General features: G+C 39.2%; 1 protein-coding gene across 2 annotated transcripts in view; it reads right to left on the reverse strand.

Annotated features, from left to right (window-relative positions):
* LIMS1 (LIM zinc finger domain containing 1) overlaps positions 1-26,066 on the reverse strand; it is a 148,522-nt gene that overhangs the window by 97,896 nt on the left and 24,560 nt on the right. Inside the window, exon 1 of one of the 2 annotated variants that reach the window (XM_041754661.1) lies at positions 14,886-15,105. The exons of the other annotated variant lie outside the window; for it this stretch is intronic. The gene's annotated coding sequence lies outside the window, so the exon portion shown is untranslated. Of the gene's footprint in view, positions 1-14,885; positions 15,106-26,066 lie in introns of those variants that run through there. 2 annotated transcript variants of the gene reach the window in all.

Here is a 26,066-nt window from a genome sequence, read left to right on the forward strand (position 1 = left end):
ATGTTCTGTCTCCCTTTCTCATATTTCCCACACATTCTTCTCTCTTCCCTTATATTCCCTTTCACTATTATTTATATTCCCCAAATGAATGAGACCATATAATGTTTGTCCTTCTCCGATTGACTTACTTCACTCAGCATAATACCCTCCAGTTCCATCCACGTCGAAGCAAATGGTGGGTATTTGTCATTTGTAATGGCTGAGTAATATTCCATTGTATTACATAGACCACATCTTCTTTATCCATTAATCTTTCGATGGCACCGAGGCTCCTTCCACAGTTTGGCTATTGTGGACATGCTGCTATAAACATCGGGGTGCAGATGTCCCAGCGTTTCATTGCATCTGTATCTTTGGGGTAAATCCCCAACAGTGCAATTGCTGGGTCGTAGGGCAGGTCTATTTTTAACTCTTTGAGGAACCTCCACAGTTTTCCAGAGTGGCTGCACCAGTTCACATTCCCACCAACAGTGTAAGAGGGTTCCCTTTTCTCCGCATCCTCTCCAACATTTGTGGTTTCCTGCCTTGTTAATTTTCCCCATTCTCACTGGTGTAAGGTGGTATCTCATTGTGGTTTTTTTTTTTTTTTTTCCTCATTGTGGTTTTGATTTGTATTTCCCTGATGGCAAGTGATGCAGTGCATTTTCTCATGTGCATGTTGGCCATGTCTATGCCTTCCTCTGTGAGATTTCTCTTCATGTCTTTTGCCCATTTCGTGATTGGATTGTTTGTTTCTTTGCTGTTGAGTTTAATAAGTTCTTTATAGATCTTGGAAACTAGCCCTTTATCTGATACATCATTTGCAAATATCTTCTCCCATTCTGTAGGTTGTCTTTTAGTTTTATTGACTGTTTCTTTTGCTGTGTAGAAGCTTTTTATCTTGATTAAGTCCCAATAATTCATTTTTGCTTTTGTTTTTTTTTTTTTTTGCCTTCATAGATATATCTTGCAAGAAGTTGCCATGGCCAAGTTCAAAAAGGGTGTTGCCTGTGTTGTCCTCTAGGATTTTGAGGGAATCTTGTCTCACATTTAGATCTTTCATCCATTTTGAGTTTATCTTTGTGTATGGTGAAAGAGAGTGGTCTAGTTTCATTCTTCTGCATGTGGATGTCCAATTTTCCCAGCACCATTTACTGAAGAGACTGTCTTTCTTCCAGTGGATAGTCTTTCCTCCTTTATCGAATATTAGTTGACCATAAAGTTCAGGGTCCACTTCTGGACTCTCTATTCTGTTCCATTGATCTATGTGTCTGTTTTTGTGCCAGAACCACACTGTCTTGATGACCACAGCTTTGTAGTACAACCTGAAATCTGGCATTGTGATGCCCCCAGCTATGGTTTTCTTTTTTAAAATTCCCCTGGCTATTTGGGGTCTTTTCTGATTCCACACAAATCTTAAGATTATTTGTTCTAACTCTCTGAAGAAAGTCCATGGTATTTTGATAGGGATTGCATTAAACGTGTAACTTGCCCTGGGTAACATTGACAATTTCACAATATTAATTCTGCCAATCCATGAGCATGGAATATTTTTCCATCTCTTTGTGTCTTCCTCAATTTCTTTCAGAAGTGTTCTATAGTTTTTAGGGTATAGATCCTTTACCTCTTTGGTTAGGTTTATTCCTAGGTATCTTATGCTTTTGGGTGCAATTGTAAATGGGATTGACTCCTTAATTTCTCTTTCTTCAGTCTCATTGTTAGTGTGTAGAAATGCCACTGATTTCTGGGCATTGATTTTGTATCCTGCCACGCTACCAAACTGCTGTATGAGTTCTAGCAATCTTGGGGTGGAGGCTTTGGGTTTTCTATGTAGAGTATCATGTCATTGGCGAAGAGGGAGAGTTTGACTTCTTCTTTGCTAATTTGAATGCCTTTAATGTCTTTTTGTTGTCTGATTGCTGAGGCTAGGACTTCCAGTACTATGTTGAATAGCAGTGGTGAGAGTGGACATCCCTGTCCCTGTCTTGTTCCTGATCTTAGGGGAAAGGTTCCCAGTGCTTCCCCATTGAGAATGATATTTGCCGTGGGCTTTTCGTAGATAGCTTTTAAGATGTTGAGGAATGTTCCCTCTATCCCTACACTCTGAAGAGTTTTGATCAGGAATGGATGCTGTATTTTGTCAAGTGCTTTCTCTGCATCTAATGAGAGGATCATATGGTTCTTGGTTTTTCTCTTGCTGATATGATGAATCACATTGATTGTTTTACGAGTGTTGAACCAGCCTTGTGTCCCGGGGATAAATCCTACTTGGTCATGGTGAATAATCTTCTTAATGTACTGTTGGATCCTATTGGCTAGTATCTTGTTGAGAATTTTTGAATCCATGTTCATCAGGGATATTGGTCTGTAATTCTCCTTTTTGGTGGGGTCTTTGGCTTTGGGAATTAAGGTGATGCTGGCCTCATAGAACAAATTTGGAAGTACTCCATCTCTTTCTATCTTTCCAAACAGTTTTAGTAGAATAGGTATGGTTTCTTCTTTAAACGTTTGATAGAATTCCCCTGGGAAGCCATCTGGTCCTGGACTTTTGTGTCTTGGGAGGTTTTTGATGACTGCTTCAATTTCCTCCCTGGTTATTGGCCTGTTCAGGTTTTCTATTTCTTAAAAAAAAATGTATTTACTTATTTGAGAGAGAGATAGAAAGCAGAGTGGAGGGGGAGAGGGAGAGAGTCTTTAGCAGACTCTACACTGAGCTCCCACACAGGACTCAATATTACGACCCTGAGATCATGACTTGAGCCAAAACCAAGTCAAAAACTTACCTGACTGCACCACTCAGATGCTCCTCAATATATCCTAATTGTTATCTTAAAGGCTTTGAGATTCTGAACAGGATAAAAAAGAAATTAATACTACCTATGAGAGTAGAGCTTTACAGTAAAATCCCGAGCAAACATCATTTTTCACTCAACTTACAAATTTCAGGGCATTCTTGAAACACTTAGTGTTTATTGAAACGTGTAAAAGTAGTCCATGATTATATCTAAAATAGAACCAAGTGCTATGCTCAGATAATTATAAAAGTTTTTTTAAAAAAGATTTTATTTATTTATTCATAAGAGAGAGAGAGAGAGGCAGAGACACAGGCAGAGGAAGAAGCAGGCTCCATGCAGGGAGCCTGACGTGAGACTTGATCCCGGGTGTCCAGGATCCGGCCCTGGGCTGAAGGTGGCGCTAAACCGCTGAGCCACCTGGGCTGCCCAAGGTTTTTTTTTTTTAACTTGCACCAAAGTCCTGTGGATGCAAAGTCCATGACATCTAGCATCCCCAGCCCTCACCAACCCAATGCCTATGTGCCCCTTGCCCAAGCCATTAAGGTAACAAAAAAATACCCCACAAGTTCCTGGTTGCTCCTTAGGGAAGAGTTCTAGAACTACTGCCCTAGAGGATTTCTGAGGCCATTAAGCTACCTGATGGCAAAAGGACTGATTAAAGTATCTAAAGGAACCACCTATCAGGGTTTGAGTTGACCATATCACTGAACACTACTAAATTAGAACACTAACTAAAAAACTTCCAATTATAATTTAAACTTTTAAATCAAGTCAGTCCCCAATTTTCAAGTATTTTCAAACTCAGATGAGATTATGTCAAGAAAACATGGTCATAGGGGTGCCTGGATGCCAGCCATCTGCCTTCTGCCCAGGTTATGATCCCGGGGTTCAGAGACTGAGCCCCATATCAAGCTCCCTGTTCAACAAAGAAGCTGCTTCTCCCTCTCCCTCTGCTGCTATCCCTCCTTGCATTCGTGCTGTCAAATAAACAAATAAAATCTTAAAAAGAAAGAAAGAAAGAAAAAGAAAGAAAGAAAGAAAGAAAGAAAGAAAGAAAGAAAGAAAGAAAGAAAGAAAGAAAGAAAGAAAGAAAACAGTGTCAGAGAAAAGTAAGCCTTGTCTAACCACAATAATATCTAAACAAAGACCCTAAAGGGCAATACCCGGTCCTAAATGCTCCTAGCTCTGGGAGTCTTTTTGAGTTTGAGCAAGATACAATCCCCAATTGTATCTTGGACCTGTAAGTGTCCAAAGTATAGGAGGATGAGAAGGGGATGCAGCTTGTAAATTTCCATGGCAATACTGTGGGAAGATTCTAGTTGCCCAAAGACATGACAGGAAAGGGACAGTCCTGGCCTATGTCCCTGTATCAGAGTGAGAGGACCTTGATGGCAGGATCGGAATTCCAGAAGTAATGAAGCGTCCTTAAGTTAAACATGGTCTACACTGAGGTATGCCAACTCAACACTTCAAAACCAAATGAAAACCCTGTTCCCTGCCTGAAATTAGCTCTTCTCCACATATGGCAACACCATTCACTCAGTGACCAAAGCCAGAAACACAGGACTCATCATCAACTCCTCAAACATCCCCACAAACCTCCCAATGTCCAACTACAGAGTCCTTTCTTTTCTTCCTTCTAAATATCTGAGTCTATTCACTTCTTTATATCCCTGTGGAAAGTACCTACTTCTGGCACCATCACTTTTCCCTTGGATTAATGTAACATCCATCTAACAGCTCTCTTTCTTGATTACTATCTGCAACCCACCCCCTTTCCATGTGGTTTGCAATACACCTCCCTCCCTCCACTCTGTTTCAGATCTAGTTTTCCTGATTACAAAACAGGCATCTGATTAGACAGTGTTTGTTCTTATCCCTGGCAACAGTGACTGGTCCTGGTTGGGCACTGGACCTGAACTAAGCTAATTAGATTCTTTTTCTTGAAAATCAGAAATCTGAGTAGAGACAGTCCTCAGCAGGTAGGATAAGCCAACTAATGGTATCACCCTACAGAGAAATTCCATGGATTCTTCTGCTGAGATGCTAGGAGTTGCTCTCGTTCTTTATCCTCTCAGAGACCTGGATGTTTGGCCCTTTCTTTAGTCCTCTGAGCCACCCCACTATCTTTCCAATAAATTCCTTTTGGCTCATGTTTGCCAGAGTCAATTCTTATTATTCATAACCAAGGAAACTTAACAATAAAAGCAGTCAGCCTGACACAAGACCCTTCCTGATTCAGATGTCCCTGCTCCCAGTGCCATTGCCAAGGTCTGCTCCCCATTTCACACACTCCAATCCAACCATGGGGACCTACCACACGTCAACATCCTATGTTCTTGTCCCTTCTGCTCTTCCTGCCTAGAATGGCATCTTTGCATAATTATCATCAGTTGGGACTCAACCTAAATGTCACTTCCTCTGGGAAAATTTCACTCAGCCTTTCAGACTGCTCATAGGGCCTGGTACTTAGTACTCCTGAAATAAACCTTAAGACTCCACAATTTGTTGCCTGATTCCTCACTGGCCTAAACCCAAATGAAGTTTATTATAAGTGGTGATTCTTATACACAAGTGTATCCCCCTACCTATGCCAGAGAGCAGACTCCTAGTCTCAAAGAAATGAACACACCAGGAAACTAAAAGTCCACTTAAATCATTCAAATAAGTATTGAGGAAAATGTAATAGGAGTTGAAAAATAAATGTATTTCAGGACACCTCAGTGCCATCCAAGTCTTGGTTTTGACTCAGGTTGTGATCTTAGGGTTGTGAGATCAAGTCCTATGTCAGGCTCCACACTGAGCACAGAGTCTACTTAAGATTCCCCCTCCTTCTGTCCTTCCTGCTTATTTTCTCTCTCTCCCTCTCTAAAATAAATAAATAAATCTTTAAAAATTAATAAATTTCTTTGGAATCAAGAGGGTCCTTCACATTCCATGTTAAATAAATTTTAGTATGAATTCATATTCAAAATAACTATGTATTCACTTTGTGAAAATTCATCAACCTGTGTGCTTAATTAAGATTTGTGTACTCTTAAACTGAGTCACTGGGTTGTTGAGCATCTGCCTTCAGCTCAGGGAGCCTGCTTCTTTCTCTGCCTATGCCTCTACCTCTCTGTGTCTCTCATGAATAAATAAATAAATTAAAAAAAATAAGATAGCCATCTTCTTTTAAAAAAAAGATTTGTGTACCCCTTTGTATGTATATTAAACATTAACAAAAAAATTTAAATGCTTTTAGCATAGCTGAAAATCACAGCTTTAGACTAGTTATAAATTCAATATGCACAGAAACACCATATAGTGGTGGAAGGTGCCCTGACTACAAGTAAAAGTCCCTGGGTTACAGTCTTAACTCTACCACTTACTAGCTGTGACATTTTGGTTCAATCAAAATATCTGATATTCAGCTTTAGCAACTACCAAATGGGATAATAACCATTCTGTCTAAATCTCAGGCTCTACAAAGATAAACATAAAAAGTCAAACAAGCTTTTTTTGTTACAAAATTCTGTATCACTTGAGTTCTAGCTGAACAATAAAAATCAGAATTATTAAAATGCTACATTTTGGCATGAAAATGCCTGTAAATTCTCATGAATGCATAGCAAAAAAGGTGATATTGGACAACGAATCCAGGGTGTTAACCTGAAAGTCAAGATTGAATTTATTCTTGGAGAAGACAGAAAGGATACCTCTACATCATCATGTTTCTTGGGAACTGGATTAAAAAATTTACATTTCATGAACTAAAACAAACATTTCTTGTACTTATGACAGCTGAGATGCTTTTGAGACTTCAGCCAAAGCATTAAGCCTTCTGGTTACAGGAACCTCTGTGAATGGGGATGCAGGAAAGCATAGATATTTCATACTCCAAACAGTCAAGGTCTAATCATGCCACCAACTTATACAGTTAACTTTAATATTGCAAAACTATTTCAGAATAAAAGCACCTCTATTTAAAGAGAAGATATAACAAATAGGATGGAGTATATATGGGTTAGAAATACACAAGTTCTTACAAACTCAAGTGCAAAGGATTTGCTCTGTTAAGAACTGCAGATGGAAGATAAACTGAGTCATAATTAGAAATTATTGGTGACTACCTGGCAATTTATTATATACTTCCCCATAGATGTCGAAACATGTACAAGCTCATAAGTACATTCAAGTCATTTGGTAAGAAGGAAGAATAGTTGGACAAGAGTTTATTTCCCAGAAAAAATAGCTTTTCATTTTTTTAACTGCCGCACTGTTACATTCCCAGAAATGCTGAACAGTAGTTTAAAAACACATGAAGCTGGGCAGCCCCAGTGGCTCAGCGGTTTAGCGCCACCTTCAGTCCAGGGTGTGATCCTAGAGACCTGGAATCGAATCCCACGTTGGGCTCCCTGCATGGAGCCTGCTTCTCCCTCTGCCTGTGTCTCTGCCTCTCTCTGTCATGAACAAATAAATAAAATCTTAAAAAAAAAAAAAAACATGAAGCATCATTTTCCTCTTACTTAAAAAATGAAGTATTTATAATATGGAGAAACTGTTTTTGTTAAAAATGCAAATGGGTAAAAACAGTAAAAATTAACTTTTGAGCCAATGCAAGTGTTAACTTATCATTACCCACCTTGTACCACTAAAACAGAGGGGGTGAGTGGCAAATAAATACTTGTAAGTCCCTTCATTTTTATTTCAGCAAATATGTACCCAATGACTACCATGTAATGAACTGCTGTAGGCACAGGGCACTAAGGATGAGTATGGCACACCCTCTGGCCCTGAGTAACTTCCTAGACTGTGACATACATACAAAGCACATAAGAGAGGCAGTGTTGGCAAGGGGACTCTAGAAATAGCAGAGGCAGTGTTGGCAAGGAGAGACTTCGGAGAGTAAGCTCTACTGGCTGTCCTCACAAAGCAAAAGGAGGGAAAGGAAAATGCTCAAGGAAAGGAATCACAAAAAAGCACCACCTGCTAGTAAATGTCAGGCTCTGTGCTAATCCCCAAGGAACAAGGGGACAGTTTCACTGCCTTTCAAGAGCTTATAGTTTATGGGAGACAAGTAATGGTCACTGATCATATAACAATATACTCAGTGTAGAGACAATTCTAAGAGATCATAATGTATTCTGAGAGGTTCAAACGCATTTTCAAGGAATTTGGACATATGAGTCAAGATCAAACCACAGTGTCAGGATGTTATGAAGCAGTAACAGAAATGAGTGTCCTTATTTGAAGTGGTCAAAAACCTCTGTTAGCCTTTTTCTTCCTACCTAAGGGGAGCACTCTGTCTTTTGAGTACTGATTACTCTCTCTCCAGGATATCTACCATATGCTGCCATATATCAAGAAAAATCTGGGACACATGATAACTAGAATTACTGTGCTGATTATTTTTCAATATATTAATTTTTAAAAAGATTTTATTTATTCATGAGAGACACAGACATAGGCAGAGGGAGGAGCAGGCTCCATGCAGGGAGCCCGATGGGGGACTCGATCCCGGGACTGCAGGATCATGCCCTGAGCCAAAAGGCAGACGCTTAACCACTGAGCCACCCAGGCATCCTCATTTTTCAATATATATAATTATGAATTATGTTATGCATAATTATTATGAATTATTATGTTGTGTACCTAAAACTAATATAATGTTATATCAATTATACCTCAATATAAACAAATGAAGGAAGGGAAGGAGGGAGGGAGGGAGGAATGAAGGAAGGGAAAAAAAGGGAAGAGAAGAGAAGGGAAGGGAAGGGAAGGGAAGGGAAGGGAAGGAAAGGGAGGGGAGGGGAGGGGAAGGGAGGGGGAGGGGGATCAATGAGCTTATTTTGCCTTTCCGTTCTAGATTATAACCTGAGACCAGGAGCTTTGTTCCTTACCTTAAGATGAATGATAATTGGGACTGACTTGTTATAAAAAATTCTAATCTAACTCCCTCACACGATGAGTAAAACCTGGTATCCAGTAGCTCTTGTTCTAGTACATAAATCCTAAAATCTTATTTTAAAAAACAGAGCCAGGGGCGCCTGGTGGCACAGTTGATGAGGCATCCAATTCTTGGTTTTGACTCAGGTTCTCTCTCTCTAAAATAAATAAATCTTAAAAGAAAAAACAGAGCTTCAATGATTAGGGGAAATAAGTGATGCATAATGAGCCTCTATTACTGCTGTAATTCTAATATTAACATCAAGACCAGGCCTCTCCCTCATTCCCAAGCCCTCTTACTCATGTTACGTCTCATCTACCACCAACTGTAGAAAAACTTCGAATCCTGGCATCAGCTGCCTTTGGTTCCTAATGCAGGTGTAGAGCACAAATGCCTATTTGCATTATCTTGCTATTGTTTTCTCCTGCTGGCAACCTCTTTCAAGTTGGTTCTGGCTATAGAATCAAGACTGCTATGTCCTGTGCTATCCAAATATCCACTGACACACACATGCACACGAGACAACAGACTAAATAACCCTGATGACTCAAGACTGACTTCTGGAATAGTCATTACAAATCAAACCATGAAATTCTTTAAAGAAAAAAAAAAAACAATGCCTAAAGGAAGAGGAGAAAAGGAGAGTTGGAGCTAAAGCTGCACCTCCGAAAGTCAGTGTTCAGTCCAGTCCAGACCCACTCAGCCCAGCAGCCCTCCTACAACAAAACGTTATCAAATATAAGAATAAAAAGTCAGGGAAGAGACAGTATACAGAACTGCATCCGACCAAAAGGGGCTCCAGAAAATTTCAAGAAGTGTTTTCTGATGAAAAAGAGCAAGCCAAAAACATCTGGATGGCTAACATAGCTTTAAACAAAGAGGTACTTGTCAGGGCTTGCTACGTGGGCTCCTTGCGATCCTTAAAGGGCAATAAAACAATTCAATATTTTAAGCTAACTTTGGGAGAGCTCAGGTTTTACCAATCATCAAGGCCAACCTTGCTGATTTCTGTTTTTCATTGTTTGTAGAATGGTTAGTTAGTTCACCAAAAGCATATGACTATGTTTGGAAAAAAAATACTACTACTCCAGGTTTAAAAATCCCATCTCTATTCTAACAACATTGGATGGGAAGTTACAAACAATAAAGCAAACTAATAAGAAAAAAAAATAATAGGAAAAATTATTTTACATGATAGGTAACTCCAAGTGTGTGAGGCTTGTTACCAAGGGAATGTTATGTATAAGAGATAATATAAGTTCCAAAAGTAATGAGTATCCCCCACCAAATGTGTAAGTATACTTACTCAAAGTATTAAATTTCAACATAGAAATCAGCAAGACATGGGAGGTGGGGAGAGGGGGATAAACAGGCAGAGCACAGAGATTTTTAGGGCAGTGAAAATAATCTAAGACCATAATGATGCATATATATATCATTATAACATCTGTCCAAACATACAACACTTGAAATCATGAATGACAGCATGCCACTCCTCATCTTCCCCAACCCACTCTAGGGGAGGTGACAGGGAAGAGAGGAGTCCAAGGTTCAGCAGCTAGCTGAACCAGGGCACAGGAGTGCAAGAGGTCCCAGTGCAGGGGCTCCAAAACAGACCAGGCTCAGTCACTCACCGCCAACAAATCCAAAGGCAGAGACAGGAGTGGTGGTGAAACAAGAAAGTGAGGCCAACGCCAGGAAGACAGCTGACTAATGTCTCCAAAGTGCTAAAAATACGTCCAGGTGTATGTCTGGAAAATGTGGGACAAAGGATGGTGGGTATATGCAGAAGGGAAGTAAAGGTCACCGCCCACCTGCTGCAGGGTCAGTCGTTAGGGTCTGGCTGGCTCAGGGCAGTCCTTAGTGCCTGAGGGGTAGTTTCAGTTCCTGTCAGGGGTGCTTCACCCACGGGTCTTCTGCCCGAGTTAAGAGAGAAACTGGAAAGAACTTAATAAATTAGGAAGTGGAGACTGAGGTCAAAATGGAGGCGGCTGGAGTCCTCTTTTAGGACCACAGGTAAAGGGTCTGGGGCAGAGCTGCTGGCATGTGCTGAAGGGAAGTCATGGGCAGGGGATAGCAACCAGACAAGAGTCCCAACAAAGGCTCCTGTCAATGCCAAAGAGAGCTATCTGATAAGCACCAGGTCATTCATAGTAAGGAAGGACTTACATAATCCTTAACTTCAAAGTATTTAGACAAAAGCAATGTCTTCTTTCCAAAGCTTTAATCATCAGGTCTCCTTTGAAAATCCTTTCCCTGATTTTGTCTGGCTTTCTATGCCTAGAGAAATTTCATCCACTTAAAAATGGAAACTCAACCCTACAAAACTCATCTATTTTGTACATTTAGGAATAAGATACTCAAAGCCTTGGAAAATATCCAGACCTAATCAAAAGCAAGATTCAAATAGAGAGCAGCCTTCCAGTCTAACTCCCTAACAGACATAAATTACACTCCCACAACCAAATGGATTTGCACTTTATTTGAATTCAGGTATCTTTAAACCAGGAGCACAGATAGTGATTAAAAACTGTAAAGCATAACAGAAAAGGCCAAATATGAGTTCAAACCCAGATGAGCCATTTACTAGCTAGGAGAAAGGTCCTTCATATCAGTGAGCATCTCAAACAACTCCAGGACCTTTACCACTGCCACTAGCTCTGAGTGGTTCTCTCCCTTCAGGTCTCTGCCCAAATGTCATGAAGACTTCTCCAAGTACTCTAACTCAAATGTGCAAGCCCCACTGCCTATCCCCCTGTACCTTTCTCTAGTTTATTTCTTTCTACATCATTTATCACCAACTAATAGGTTTCATTTATTTATGATGTTTCCCCCCAACAAAGATGTGAGCCCCACAAGGTCAGAGAGTTTTATTTGCTCTACTTCCTGTTGACTCCCCCAGAACCTAGGATAAACCTGATCCATAGCAAGAACTCAGAAACATTTAACTGAATATGAACAATATAAACGAGTTAATTCAACCCTCCACTTAGGTTAATATCACCTATACTTCAGGGTTGTTTGTAGAAATTAAAAAAAAAAAAAATGTTTTGCCCAGACTGAATCATGAAGAAATAGTCTAAACAGACCAGTTACTAGTAAGGGGACTGAATCAATCATCAAAAACCTCCCAACAAACAAAAGTGCAGGACAGATGGCTTCATTGGTGAATTCTACATTTAAAGAAGAATTAAAATCAACACTTCTCAAACTCTTCCAAAAAAAATAAAAGAGGAAGGAACACTTCCAAAACGTAAGAGGCCAGCATTATACTGTTGCCAAAACCAGACAAGGCTACCACAAGAAAAGAAAACTATGGACAGCATCCCTGATGAGCACATATGCAAAAATCCTCAATTAAATATTAGCAAACTGAATTAAACAGTACATTAAAAGGACTATACAGCATGATCAAAGGTAGATTTGTTCCAGCACTGCAAGGAGGGACCAACATGTTACCAATACATAGGATAAAAATCATATGGTTCTCTCAATACAGAAAGAGGATTTGACAAAATTCAACATCCATTCATGAACTGAAAAACTCAACAAAGTGAGTATAGAGGGAGTGTATGTCAACATAATAAAGGCCAAAGATGACAAGCCCACAAACAACCTCATAAAAGAATGCTTTGCAAATGGGCTGGCATATAGTGAGTATTCAACAACTGTTAGTTTTCTTTCATTTCTTTTTTTTTTTTTTTAAGATTTTATTTATTTACTCATGAGAAACAGAGAGACAGAGAGGCAGAGACACAGGCGGAGGGAGAAGCAGACTCCATGTAGGGAGCCCGACATGGGACTGGATCCTGGGTCTCCAGGATCAGGCCCTGGGCTGAAGGTAGCGCTAAACCGCCGAGCCACCTGGGCTGCCCTCTTTCATTTAAGTCAAACATTCTGCCAATGCAGAACATTCCAAGTGGGAAACTCTAAGAGCGTGCCAGAGAGATCTCTGAACCCACTGAAGCACATGGGGAAAAGTAGGGTTGTCTATCAAAGTGCCACTCAGAGTAGCCTATGACCATGAGATTTTGCTATCAATCTGCACTAAAAACAGTGCAGAAATAAACAAGTACTTAGAAATTTAAAATTTGACAGAGAAATTTTATATCTGCTGCATCTAAAGAAAAAAATCGAGACTTGTATTCATATGACTTTTTAATTTCATTTTTCTAGTAATCATTTTTATTCCTTTACAGAATCATCAAACAGCAATGGACTGAATGTTTTTTGTTTGTTTTTTAAAGAAGAGCCTCAATCCTCACTATAGTTTGGAAAGCACTGGCCAACAATGCTTAATGTGGCTGAGGAAGCTGCAGAGCACCAACAAAGCTAACCTACATTACATGTCCAGAACTGTAATTTCATGCAGGGCTCCAGGCCAAGAGAGGTACAAATAAGCCGGTGGTGGAGAGATAGGCTCAAAGACCAGGAACTGGCTCAGGGATCCAGACCAGTTCTAGAATTTAAGAGAATTCTCTAAGACAGTATTTCTTAGAACTTTTTTCTATACATGTCATTAGTGAGAGTCCCAGAGATCCAGAGAGAAGAGACAGACAAAGGGGCATGACACAAGTTGAGGATGACATTTTCTTGATTGTGGTGATGATGTCATGAGTCAAAACTTACAGGGGTGCCTGACTGGCTTAGTTGATGGAGTATGCGACTCTTGATCTCAGGGCTATGTTAGCACCACTCTGGGTGTAGAGATTACTTAAAAATAAAATATTGACAAAAACCTTACAGTGTAAAATTCAAATATGAATGGCTTATTTTATGACAATTATATCTCAATAAAGGGAAATTCATGGAAGACAAAGGAGAACAATATGACATAAGTATGTGGGTACAAAGTCAGAGTTAAGATATAAGTCTCATGATTAAAAAAAAGCTACAGTTACTCAAATCTTCTTCAAAATAACTTTTCTAGTGGCCCTGTAATAGGCCATCTGTAATGCAATCAGTATTTTGACATTTATTCATTGTTTTATGTATGTGTTTTATTATAGTTTTGCAATTGATGCACTAAATTGACATTTTTCAGTAGAACTTTACCCTTTACCCACCTGTTTTAAAATTTAAGGGTCAGTAGTTCTTAGCCTGCAGGCAGAATGTCAGTCAAATCTGGCTGAACTCCAAAAGAACAGATGATGCAGAAGGAGATATTCTCTCTCAACAAATTTCAAGTCTCTCAATTGCCATTCACATATTGAATAGTTCTCCTAGTAATGTCATTTAGCCCAAGCCTTTCTATCTATATTTTCTTACCATATAGGATTATGTGGTAAATTCTCAAAAACTAAAAAGAGTCTTCAAAGAAAGAAAAGACTAAATGTTTACAATTCACACTATTTGTATAACATTATGTGAGACTACTGTTCCTCAGTTCCCCCAGAATGCTAGTCCAACCTAAGGTATTATATTTCTGTAACAGTATCTATCATCCTATCTTAGTCAAATGATGTAGGTAACAATTACATACTTTGTATTGATTTTCAGAGGTATTTACACTGCTTGTAAATAGCTCAAAGAGAAGATCTAGTATAGCTGGACAGCAGAACCAAACATTTCACAATTACTATTTACACTAATATGACCTACAGAATCACTGTTTTGAAAGCTCTTATCATTTCCATACAATGTAATGTGATCAAGGACCCAGACCTATAAACTTTACATAATAGTCTGCTCTCAGTTTCTCCACCCTAAAAAAGACCTTTTTCTCTCTTTAGATAACCTTATAAGGTTATCTAAAATGACTTTTTTGTCTTCTTCTATCATTATTTATAAACATTTTATCTTCTGTACTGCATTATAATTCCGACGGAAGGATGCACAACATTAACATCACTCACAATAAATAATATATACAGATACTTAATACTTAATGAAAAAAGGAAAGGAAAGAAGATACAAATAAGGTTTCTATAATAGCCCAGAGATTTTAACAAGAGAATCTGACATTTGCAATGTTTTAGCAACTCTGGAAATGCTACCATTAGTCAAAAAGCTATATACATACACATATATTTCCCCTCCCTAGTTAGCTATTCAGTGCTCCTATGGACTGAGTTTTTGGAGAGTCTGTTTTTTAGTCTACTTTTTTAGCTCACTTTAGGTGAAGGGGGAAGAGCTCTGTGCTCTCCGCTTCCCCTCCACCACCAGGCCACAGGGCTGGGTACCTTCAGTCCAGTCTCTTTCTTAAGGTCTGCTGTTCAGGCCAGCGCTGCTGACCTCCACGCCTCTCCCTTCTGGCTCCTGCGTGTTAACTTTCCCTGTTCTTCTCCACTTCCTCTGGGGATGGCCACATGCCCTCGTGAGATGCTGCCCCCACTGTGAATCAGAGTACGCAGAATACAGCCTCTTTGAGTCCTTGGCTCTTTTTCTCCTCTGCATCTGTTTGCTTCTGGGAGCTCAGGGCCTCATTAGTTTGCCATTAAAAAGGTTTCCTCCCCCACCACCAACCTGCCAGCAACTTCTGGATTCCAGAGACTTTGGATTTCTGCAAAGCTGGTGTCTCCGGAGGCAAAGAGAATATCGTATTACTGTAATGCCTTGATTTTCTTTTCTCCACATGAATAAACATAAATAATAGTTCAACTCTGTCTAAATCAAGGAAACAAATTCTCCATAATTCTTGTAAACATACCATATAAAGATTTACGGATACCTTTCTCCATCTATGTAGCAGTAAACAAGGGGAATAATTAGCATTATTTCTTCCCAAAATAATGGTCTGTCCCTTGTCTTATCACTCTCTTTCCTCTCTCCTTGAAACAACAGTATGGTGGGAAAGAAGTCTCTTCTTCAACAACTGATGCTGGGAAAATCTCATACCCATACGCAAAAGGATGAAACTGAATCCTTATCTTAAACTACACACAGATATTAACTCAAAATGGATTTGGGATCTAAATGTTTAAGATCCCAAACTATAAAACTCCTAGTAGAAAACATAAGGAAAAAGCTGCATGACTTCAGATTGGGCAATGATTTTGTAGATATGACACTCAGCACAAGAAACAAAAGCAAAATAGATAAATGGGGCTACATTAGACCTCAAAAATTTTGTGCACCAAAGGATAAAATCCACTGGGTTAAAAAAAAAAATCAACCTATGTAATGGGAGAAAATATTTGCAAATCATATATATAAGAAGGGGTTAATATTCAGAATATATAAAAAACTATAACTCCAAAATGAAAAATCAACCTGACTAAAAATTTGGGCAAAGAAGTTGGAACAGTTTTCCAAAGATGATATACCAATGACCAACAAGCATACAAAATGATGCTCAACATCACAAAACATCAGGGAAGTACAAATAATAGAGAAAACCATAAAAAAAAAACAGATTAACAAGTGTTGGTGAGAATATGGAGAAGTTGGAACCTTGTGAATTATTGGTGGGACTGAAAATAGTGAAACTGCCATAAAAAAAGTGTGGCGGTTCCTCAAAAATTAAAAACAGAACTATCGTAATCTAGCAACCCCACTTCTAGGTATATATCCGAGAAAACTGAACACAGGCTCTCAAAGAGATATGTGCACACCCATGTTCAGAGCACTATTTATAGTAGCCAAGAGGTAAAAGCAACCCAAATATCTATTGATGCATAAACAGATAAACTGTGATACTTGCGATACTCTATGCAGTGGAGTACTATACAGCTTTAAAAAGAAGGAAAGTCTGTCACATGCTACAACATGGATGAAGTTGGGGGACATTATGCTGGGTGAAATAAACCAGTCACAACAGGACAAATACTGCATTACTTCACTTACATGAAGTATCTAATGTAATGAAATTTGTCATATAGGAAGAATGATGACTACCAGTGGCTGGGAAGAACAGGAAATGGGGAGTACAGAGTTTCTGTTCTGCAAGATGAAAAAGTTCTGGATATCTGCTTCACAACAATGTGAATATACTTAACACTACTTAACTATGCTATGCACTTAAAAATGGTCGAGATGGTAAAATTTGTATGTTTTTTAAATCACAATAAAAACAAAACAAAACAAAAATCAGTACAATATATTTGAAAGAGCCTGGGTGTGAGTCTTACAGACCCAAGTTTGAAAAAAACATGGTCAGCTCTGCCACTTACTGTGTGGCTGTGGGAAAGTTACCCATTCAGAGTCCTTTTCCTCAAGTGCATCACCATCATCAAAGCAGCTAATGCAAATTAAAGGCTTACTGGGTCTTGTACTGCCCTGATGATTCCCCAGGAACCCATGCCTCACAGGAAAGAAAGCAGGTGGGACTATAGTCCCCACTTCACTGGTGAGGAAAGTGGAGCAGAGAAGTGGCCTGAATTGCCCAGGCCCCAGCATAAGTGATGGTGCCTGGTAAATCCTAAAACACTTCATTTTATTGCACACAGACATGAGACAAGGCTAGTAATGCAGAAGATAAAACCAACAGCAAGCATTAAGAACAAAAGGGAGCATAACATATAAAAGAAGCCACAAAGACAGGATAAAGAAAAGTAATTTTACCTTTACAATTTAGATTTCTTTAAAGATTTTATTTTTTATTTATTCATGATAGACATAGAGAGAAAGAGAGAGGCAGAGACACAGGCAGAGGGAGAAGCAGGCTCCATGAAATTTGTCATATAGGAAGAATGGGAGCCCGACGCCGGACTCAATCCCAGGACTCCAGGATGGCACCCTGGACCAAAGGCAGGCGCTAAACCGCTGAGCCACCCAGAGATCCCACCCACAGTTTACATTTCTGAGGATTGGTTTAAAAAGGTCATCTATTCTCTCACCCGGTCTTTTAAACAAGTTCATTCCCTTCCTAAGCATTCATTTTAATATTCAGCTGTCTTCCAAGACAGAATTTTAACTCTACATCAAGACGCAGTGTAAATAAATTTACTTCTTACTTTTTTCTCCAGCTAAGACAGGAAGGAGATGGTTAACACCCTCTGTGATTACTAAATGACTCAATTATGTGCCAGTCATATTTTTTTGGAGACCTTTGTTCCTACCAAATTTTAACTGTCCACTTTAGCTATCTTGCCAGGAATCATACCACCTTGGTTAAGCCCTAACATGATGACATCACTGTAGCAACCTTATATGCATCCCACTTCAACCCCCTTTGTGGAATGCAGACAGGGTATTCAGGAGAGAAAAAAAAAAGTTACCCCTTGGCTTTTAACAGTACCCAGTGAGCAAGGCTGAGTTGAAAGAATCAAGTATTTCAAAGGTCAATTTGGTTATGGAGCAATTCTGGGTTTAGACAGAAATGGACAAAGGTCAGAGATCTCATCCAGCCTACATCCTTCCTGAAACTACAGGTTTCTCTGAAAGAACTGGGGCAGAGTTCTGGCCCTGTCTGATCTTGTAACCCTGGGCTAGAATGACTGCAGTACAATATGCCTGTTTTAGATAATTGCAATAGACAGGTTCCTTCAGGCTACGGTGTGTTATCCACACCCTTATTTCTTTTACCCTCATTTTTTTTGTGTTATCATCATCCCTTACACCTTTTAGAGAACCTCAATTTCAAATTCAGCCCTAAATTTAATGACACCATAGCTGTAGCAACCTTATAGACCTTCCACTTTCAACCACTCCTGTGGAACTTAATTGTATGCTCAGTCTCAGCATGTGCTAAGCCCTAAACCAGCAGGTTTATCTGAGAAGAGGCATAGCATAATGGTGAAAGTAAGACTGGGTTTGAATTCCGCCAGCATACAGCCTTTGAACTTGAACTACAACATTGGCCCTGCCCTGGGTCTCCAGACTGTCATCCCATCCTGCAGATTTCATAATTGTGCAACCCAATTCCTGAAGATCAATCAATCTCTCTCTCCTCATATATGCACACTCACATACCCTACTGGTTCTGCCTCTGTATAATGCAGAATATTTATTATTAATTTACTATGTGATCTTGATCATGTTACTTACCCTCTTCAAATCTGTTTCCCCATCTGTAAAATGGCTAATAACAGTACTTACTTCATAGTACTTACTTTCTTATCTTTAATGAAGATAAAATATGTACAATATGCTAAACTGGGATTCAAAGAGAACTTGAGGTTTAATCAATTCCAAACGTCATGCTTCCAGCCACTATCCTGCTCCTTATGTTTAATCAAAGGGATTCCACACATCTAAAACCAGCAAATTGACTGTTAAGATTTCTTTCAACTAAAGATTAGAAAGTATAGAACTCTTCTATTCTGGACCTTTCCATTGCCCCTCAAATGATAAGTACTTCAGAGAATAAAATGCAATGGAGCTTCTCCTTTAGGGAGATTGCAACCCAAGAGCTGGGAGATGCTTAGGATATTTCAAGCAGGTGAAAAAGATGAGAAGAAATGGCTGAAGGTGCCTCTACAGTCTGATACTGCATGATTCTTTAGAGTAAACATCCAAACATTTACCTTGTCAGCACGTCACTCTGGATGTGAGCCACATCCCTTTTTTTTTTTTTTTGTGAGCCACATCCTTTAATTTATATCAATTAAAAACAGTATCAACAGAGTGAGAGATTCTGTTAGAAGGCAAGTGACAAATACCATCACCACAGACAGTAAGATGTATACTTACTTGTGTTTGCAGTCAAAAGACAAATACAGCTGATTTTTTCATTGAGCTAAATTCATTAGGGAAGGCTGGGTTCAACCTCTCTGTTGTCGAACTGGAACTAGAACCACACCAATTGGCCTTGAGCCACAGTGCTGGCAAAACCAGTGGTCATTTAATCAAAGCACACACACACAGACAGACATTATTCTGGTTCTACTAAAAGTATATTTCAAACAGAAACATTGGTTAAAACGTTTTGTTTTGTTTTGTTTTTACTAATTCAACAAATACTAACAGGTACTCATAGATGTTGCAGATATATCAATGAACAAAACTGAAAAATCTTCACCTCGGTGGTCTTCAATAGTATCTCCATGGAGGACAACAAAATTAAAATCCATCCATTCATCCAAGGGGTGTATGCGTGTGTTTTACAGAAACGTGCTGGGCAAAAAGTAAGGGAGGAGATCAGGAGTGTCAGGGAAAGAAGAGTTGCAATTTTTGGTAGGGTAGCTGGGGAAGGCCTTACTAAGGAAGCCACATTTGAGTAAAGACCCACAGGAGGTGAGGGAGTGGGCCTGTGACAGAGCATTTTGGACAGAGGAAAGGTGATGAAAGTTTCAGGAATGGGAACCTGGCTGGCAAGCTTGAGCAACAACAAAGCAGGTGTGATTGAAGGGGAATGAATGAGGGGAAGACCAGTAGGTGGTAAGGCCAGAAGGCAGCAGGAGGCCAGATACTTTAGGCTGTGGCTTTTTCTCCGGGTATAATGGAGATCCACTGAAGACCTCTGAACAAGAGTGACAGAATCTGACTTAGACTGTGACAAGATCACTTTGGTTTCTGTTTTAAGAACAGCCTGGGGGGGTGGTGAGGAGGGGAAGAAGGAGGAAATAAGAATAGTTAGGAAGCTAACGCAATAATCCAAATGAGAAAGTGACAGTGAACTCATTATTACTCATATATTCACTCAGCAAATGTTCATGAGACACACCAGTGCCAGGCTTTCTGCTGGCCCCAGGAATAGAGTTGAACAACTCCACTCAGGAAGGGCTCTAGAGAGCCAGTCTCTTCCACCTCTCCCTCTAGGCAGGACATGAAAAGGTCAAAAGACTTCAAACTATATACTCCATGGTGGTAAGGGTTGGGGTGGACCTCTATTTGCTTATTGCTAAATCCCCAGCACCTAGAACAGTTCCTGCTATAAGTATCTGAAGAATAAATGACTATCAAATAATGGCTTTCAAGGCTGATTTGGTGCCAAACTACTTTATAAATGGTTGCCTATTTGTTTAAATGTTAATTAACTACTATAAACACAGACACACACTGCTCACAAGCATGTGTTGAAGGAGACTCTTCAGATTCCACAGCAACCATATCACAGAATATGTTCAATTTCACACAGGGTTTCACCTGAGGGTAGGGAGTAGAATATTACGAGTCACAAAGAACATCTTCTAAATATGAACAATATGATCTCCATTAAGAGGTGAGAGTTTTATCATGCCCTTTCATAATTCTGAAGTGGCATCTAGTGTAATACAAAACTAATGGTGTGCTGCAAAATAAAATAGTTTCTTAAGTTATTAAGATAGTAGATTATAAGACCATAGTTAGAAAGCTATACTTTCAAACTCCTGAAGGAACATAAGTAATTCTAAATCACAATTAAAATCAACTCATATTTACAGAGTAAGAAATAAATCAAAAGAAACCTTTTCATCATATGTAATGTGAGTTACTTGAGGTGAAGTTAGAAGTTACTTTCAAATGTTTTACTTTACTTTAAAAGTTGTTTTCAGGGACGCCTGGGTGGCTCAGTGGTTGAACCTCTGCCTCTGGCTCAGGGCATGATCCCGGGGTCCTGGGATCAAGTCCCACATCGGGCTCCCTGCACAGAGCCTGCTTCTCCCTCTGCCTATGTCTCTGCCTCTCTCTCTGTGTCCCTCATGAATAAATAAAATCTTAAAAAATAAAAATAAAAAATAAAAGTTGCTTTCAAATGTTTTAACATGGTGAGGCCATTTCAGAATAGCATTTCTAACAGCCACGAAGTCAAGGATTATTACAAGTATTTACTTCCACAGCTTTCGAACATGGATTTTACATGCAAGCTAAACTAAAGTCAACCTGGAAGGGCATATAAATTATTCCATACGGAATAGCTTCTGGGAAGAGGTGAAGCTCCCTGATCAATCAATCCCAACAATCATCAATTCCCCCAATGGGAATGGAGTGCTGCATCAGTCACCTTGGCAGTATTATCTTCCTAACTTTAAATGTGTTCTTAAAAGTTTTCTCATAGTGTATGTAAAATGATATCTGTCTCCAATACATTCTGCAGATGAAGCCTGTCTGACTAAGTCATGTTAAAAAAGGATGAAACTGCTAGGTCAGAAATGGCACTTTCAGTATTATAAAAATGCAAACATGCACTGGTGAGCTGATAGAACCCATTGTACAATTTCTAGGAAAGAAAGGGTAATCAATTTTATTTTTTATTTTTTTTAATATTTATTTATTTATTATTCATGATAGACAGAGAGAGAGAGAGAGAGGCAGAGACACAGGAGGAGGGAGAAGCAGGCTCCATGCCAGGAGCCCGATGCGGGACTCGACCCCGGGACTCCAGGATCGCTCCCTGGGCCAAAGGCAGGCGCTAAACCACTGAGCCACCCAGGGATCCCCGGGTAATCAATTTTAAATCTATGATTATCTTCTAGTATATTTCAGAGATACTGCAACAAGAGTTCCACAGTGACTTTCTTCCTAATTCTTTCTGTACCTATAATTTTTTAGGCATCTAATAATCCAATGTTATTTCTGTTTGATAGAAAGTGTTTTTAGAACAGCAAGATCTTCTATTTTATACTCATATTTCCTTCATTATATATTCAGCCTTTCGTTTTTCACAGGTCATAAATATGTTAGTGTGGGGCAGCCCCAGTGGCACAGCGGTTTAGCGCCGCCTGCAGCCTGGGGTGTGATCCTGGAGACCCGGGATCGAGTCCCACATCGGGCTTCCTGCGTGGAGCCTGCTTCTCCCGCTGCCTGTGTCTCTGCCTCTCTCTTCGCTCTCTCTGAATGAATAAATAAATAAATCTTTAAAAAAATAAAAAATAAATAAAGATGTTAGTGTGTTTACTGATAGAAGTAAATCAATTCATTCTCAACACATACACGAAGGAAGGTACTTGGACCTCAACAATCTCATGAATCATTTTACACTTAAATCTTTGACACATTAACTTAGAGAAACTATCTATTTTCTAATCTGATTAAGGAGGAGAATATACACAAATCTGATAGTATGTATATTCCAAGTGTTATAAAAGGGTGAGTTCATGAGTCCCATGTTAAACTACTAAATTCTCTAAATTAATGAAAAACTACAGTCCCAAGAGAAAAAACATAGATCCAACTTATAGTCTATTTCTAAATATAGTCTATTTCTATTTCTAACTATTCATTTTTTAAGAGTCAACTTTTCAGCAATTTAGTGATTCCCAAAATGTTAAACATAGAATTATCATATGATTTTCAGGTATATACTCAAAAGAATTAAATGCAGGGACTCAAACAGATACCTGTACACCAATGTTCATAGCAGCATTATTCACAATACTAATACAAGCCCAGGTTGATGGAAATAACCATAAATAGGTAAAACAGATAAGCAAAATACAGTGTGTGTGTGTGTGTATATATATATGTATGTGTATATATACATACACACACATATATAAACACAATGGAATATCATTCAGCTATAAAAGAAATATAATTCAGACACACACAACATGGATGAACCTTGAGGACCTTATGCTAAGTGAAATAAACCAGACACAAAAAGACAAATTCTGTGTAATTCTACTTATATAAGGTATCTAGACTAGTTAAACGGATAGAGACAGAAGTTCCTGAGTGCTGGGGGCAGGAAAGAATGGAGAGATCTTGTTTAATGAAGACAGAGTTTCTATTTGGGATGACAGAAAGGTTCTAGATATAGTGGTGATGGTTGTACATAGTGGGTTTTTTTTTTAAATTAAAGATTTTATTCATTTATTCATGAGAGCCACAGAGAGAGGCAGCGATATAGGCAGAGGGAGAAGCAGGCTCCGTGTGGGGAGCCTGATGCAGGACTCGATCCCAGGACCCCAGGATCATGCCCTGAGCCAAAGGCAGATGCTCCCATGAGGAGAGGCTTAGGGAAATAAATGATAGCTTGAGAAGGAAGAATTTATGTATAATTGGGATTCCAGAAGAGACTGAGAGAGAGAGAGAGAGAGAGAGAGAGAGAGAGGACCACAAAGTATATTTGAACACATCATAGCTAAGAAATTCCCAAATCTGGGTTAGGAAACAGGAATTCAGATCCAAGAGATAGAAAGGACCCCCCCCAAAAAAATCAATAATAACCATTCAACACCTCAACATTTAATAGTGAAACTTGCAAATTTCAAAGATAAAGAAAAAAATTCTTAAAGCAGCACAAGACAAGAGATTCTTAACTTATATGGGGAGAGGAACGCCTGGGTAGCTCAGCGGCTAAGCTTCTGCCATTGGCTCAGGGCATGATCCTAGAGTCCCGGGATCAAGTCCCACATCGGGCTCCCTGCATGGAGCCTGCTTCTCCCTCTACCTATGTCTCTGCCTCTGCATGTGTGTGTCTCTCATGAATAAATTTAAAAAAAAAATCTTAAAAAAAAAAACTTTATATGGGGAGAAATATCTGATTAACAGCATACCTCTCCACAGAGACCTGGCAGGCCAGAAAGGGCTGGCAGGATATATTCAGGGTACTAAATGAGAAGAACATGCAGCCAAGAATACTTTATTCGGCAAGGCTCTCATTCAGAATAGAAGGAGAGATAAAGAGCTTCCAGAATAGGCAGTAACTGAAAGACTATGTGACCACCAAACAGGCTCTGCAAGAAATATTAAGGGGGACCCTATAACACAAAGAGGGAGCCCAAAGAAACAGTCCACAAAAACAGGGACTGAATAGGTAATACAGTGACACTAAATTCCTATACTCAATAGTTACTCTAAATGTAAATGGGCTAAATGATCCTATCAAAAGACGCAGGGTATCAGACCGGATAAAAAAGAAAGACCCATCTATTTGCTGTCTACAAAAGACTCATTTTAGACCTAAGGACACCTCTAGCCTGAAAATGAAGGGGTGGAGAACCATTTACTATTCAAATGGTCCTCAAAAGAAAGCTGGGGTAGCAATCTTCATAACAGATAAATTAGAGTTTATACCAAAGACTGTAGTAAGAGATAAAGAGGGACACTATATCATACTTAAAGGGTCTATCAAACAAGAAGACCTAACAATCATGAATATTTATGCCCCTAATGTGGGAGCAGCCAGGTAAATTAATCAATTAATAACCAAAGTAAAGAGATATTTAGATAATAATACACTAATAGTAGGAGACTTCAAAGGCAGATCCTCAACCACTGAGTCACTCGGCATCTCTAGTTGTATACATAGTTAATGTGAACTTAACACCACTGAATTATACACTTAAAATGATAAATTTTATGTTATATATGTTTCACCACAATAAATAAGAAAAAGAATTAGAAATGAGAAGTAAGCTGAGAAAAAAAGAGTCCAGTTTTCAAAGTAGCTCTACCTCCACCATTTCATGATTAGTTTCATTTTACAAATGAGAAAACTGAGATCCAAACCACCAAAATAGGGGCAAAACATGGGTCAACACTCCAGCCAGTGGGCTCCACAGTGTAGTGGGCTCATATTCTAGAAGGCTCCAGAGTCTTGTGGGCTCTACAGTCCAGCACACATCACTTCTAAGTGCAAGTGTGCCCTTTCTCAGGACAGTCGTCCTATTCTTCTTTCTTCTGGCTTTCCTTTCCCTACACCAACCTTCAATCTGAGCAATTAAGTGATCGCCATGTGATCAACGCATTATTCAAAATACTAAGAGAAAAATCTAAAACCAGCAGAAAAAGTAGATATTTTGCAGGAGAATCAGCATATACAATACTCTGGGCATCTAGCATCCATTTCTGTGTATGAACATATTATGATGCTTTCAGGTGCTAGTAATAAAAAATATCTAAAAATAAACCATGAGAAAAATTCGTTATCACACATAATTGAGAGGCTGGAGGCAAGAAGAGATGCAAGCATACAAAAGATCAATAGCTCAATGCCAGAGTCAGAAACCCAGGTTCTTTCTCTCTGCTATAACAACTTTAGTATCAGATTCATCTCAAGACTAATCCCTTCATGGCACAAAATGACTACCAGTAGAAATAAGGCTCCATTTCCATTATCTGAAGACTGATGACTATGATGATGATGAGCAGGCTTCCTTATTTTTTCTCTCCTGCTGAATGGGAGAGAAAATGCTTACCCAAAACAAAGAATCAGGACTGAGTCAAACCATCACATGACTATCCCTGGACCATCAACAGTCACTGAGGGAAAACCATGCTCTGACCAGCTGAGACAAAGGACAGATTTGCATGGCTGTCTATAGGTGAGGGGGAAATAACTAGGGAAATAAACCCTGCATTTTGTTATCAAGAAAAACAAGTGAAATGCATGCTGTTATAATGCCACTATACCAGAACATCTTAAAGTTCAATATACACACAAAGCCTCTTAAGGATCACACTAAAATGCAGGTACAGATTCAGTAGGTCAAGAGAGGGGGTCGAGCCCCAAATTCTGCATTTCCAACAGCTTGCAGATAATACTGATGCTGCTGGTCCCTCTGTATACTTAGGAGCTACTCAATACAAGTTTCTGTATTTTTTCTTTTCTTTTT

This window comes from Vulpes lagopus, chromosome 5 (genome assembly GCF_018345385.1).
Source record: "Vulpes lagopus strain Blue_001 chromosome 5, ASM1834538v1, whole genome shotgun sequence".
NCBI lineage: Eukaryota > Metazoa > Chordata > Mammalia > Carnivora > Canidae > Vulpes > Vulpes lagopus.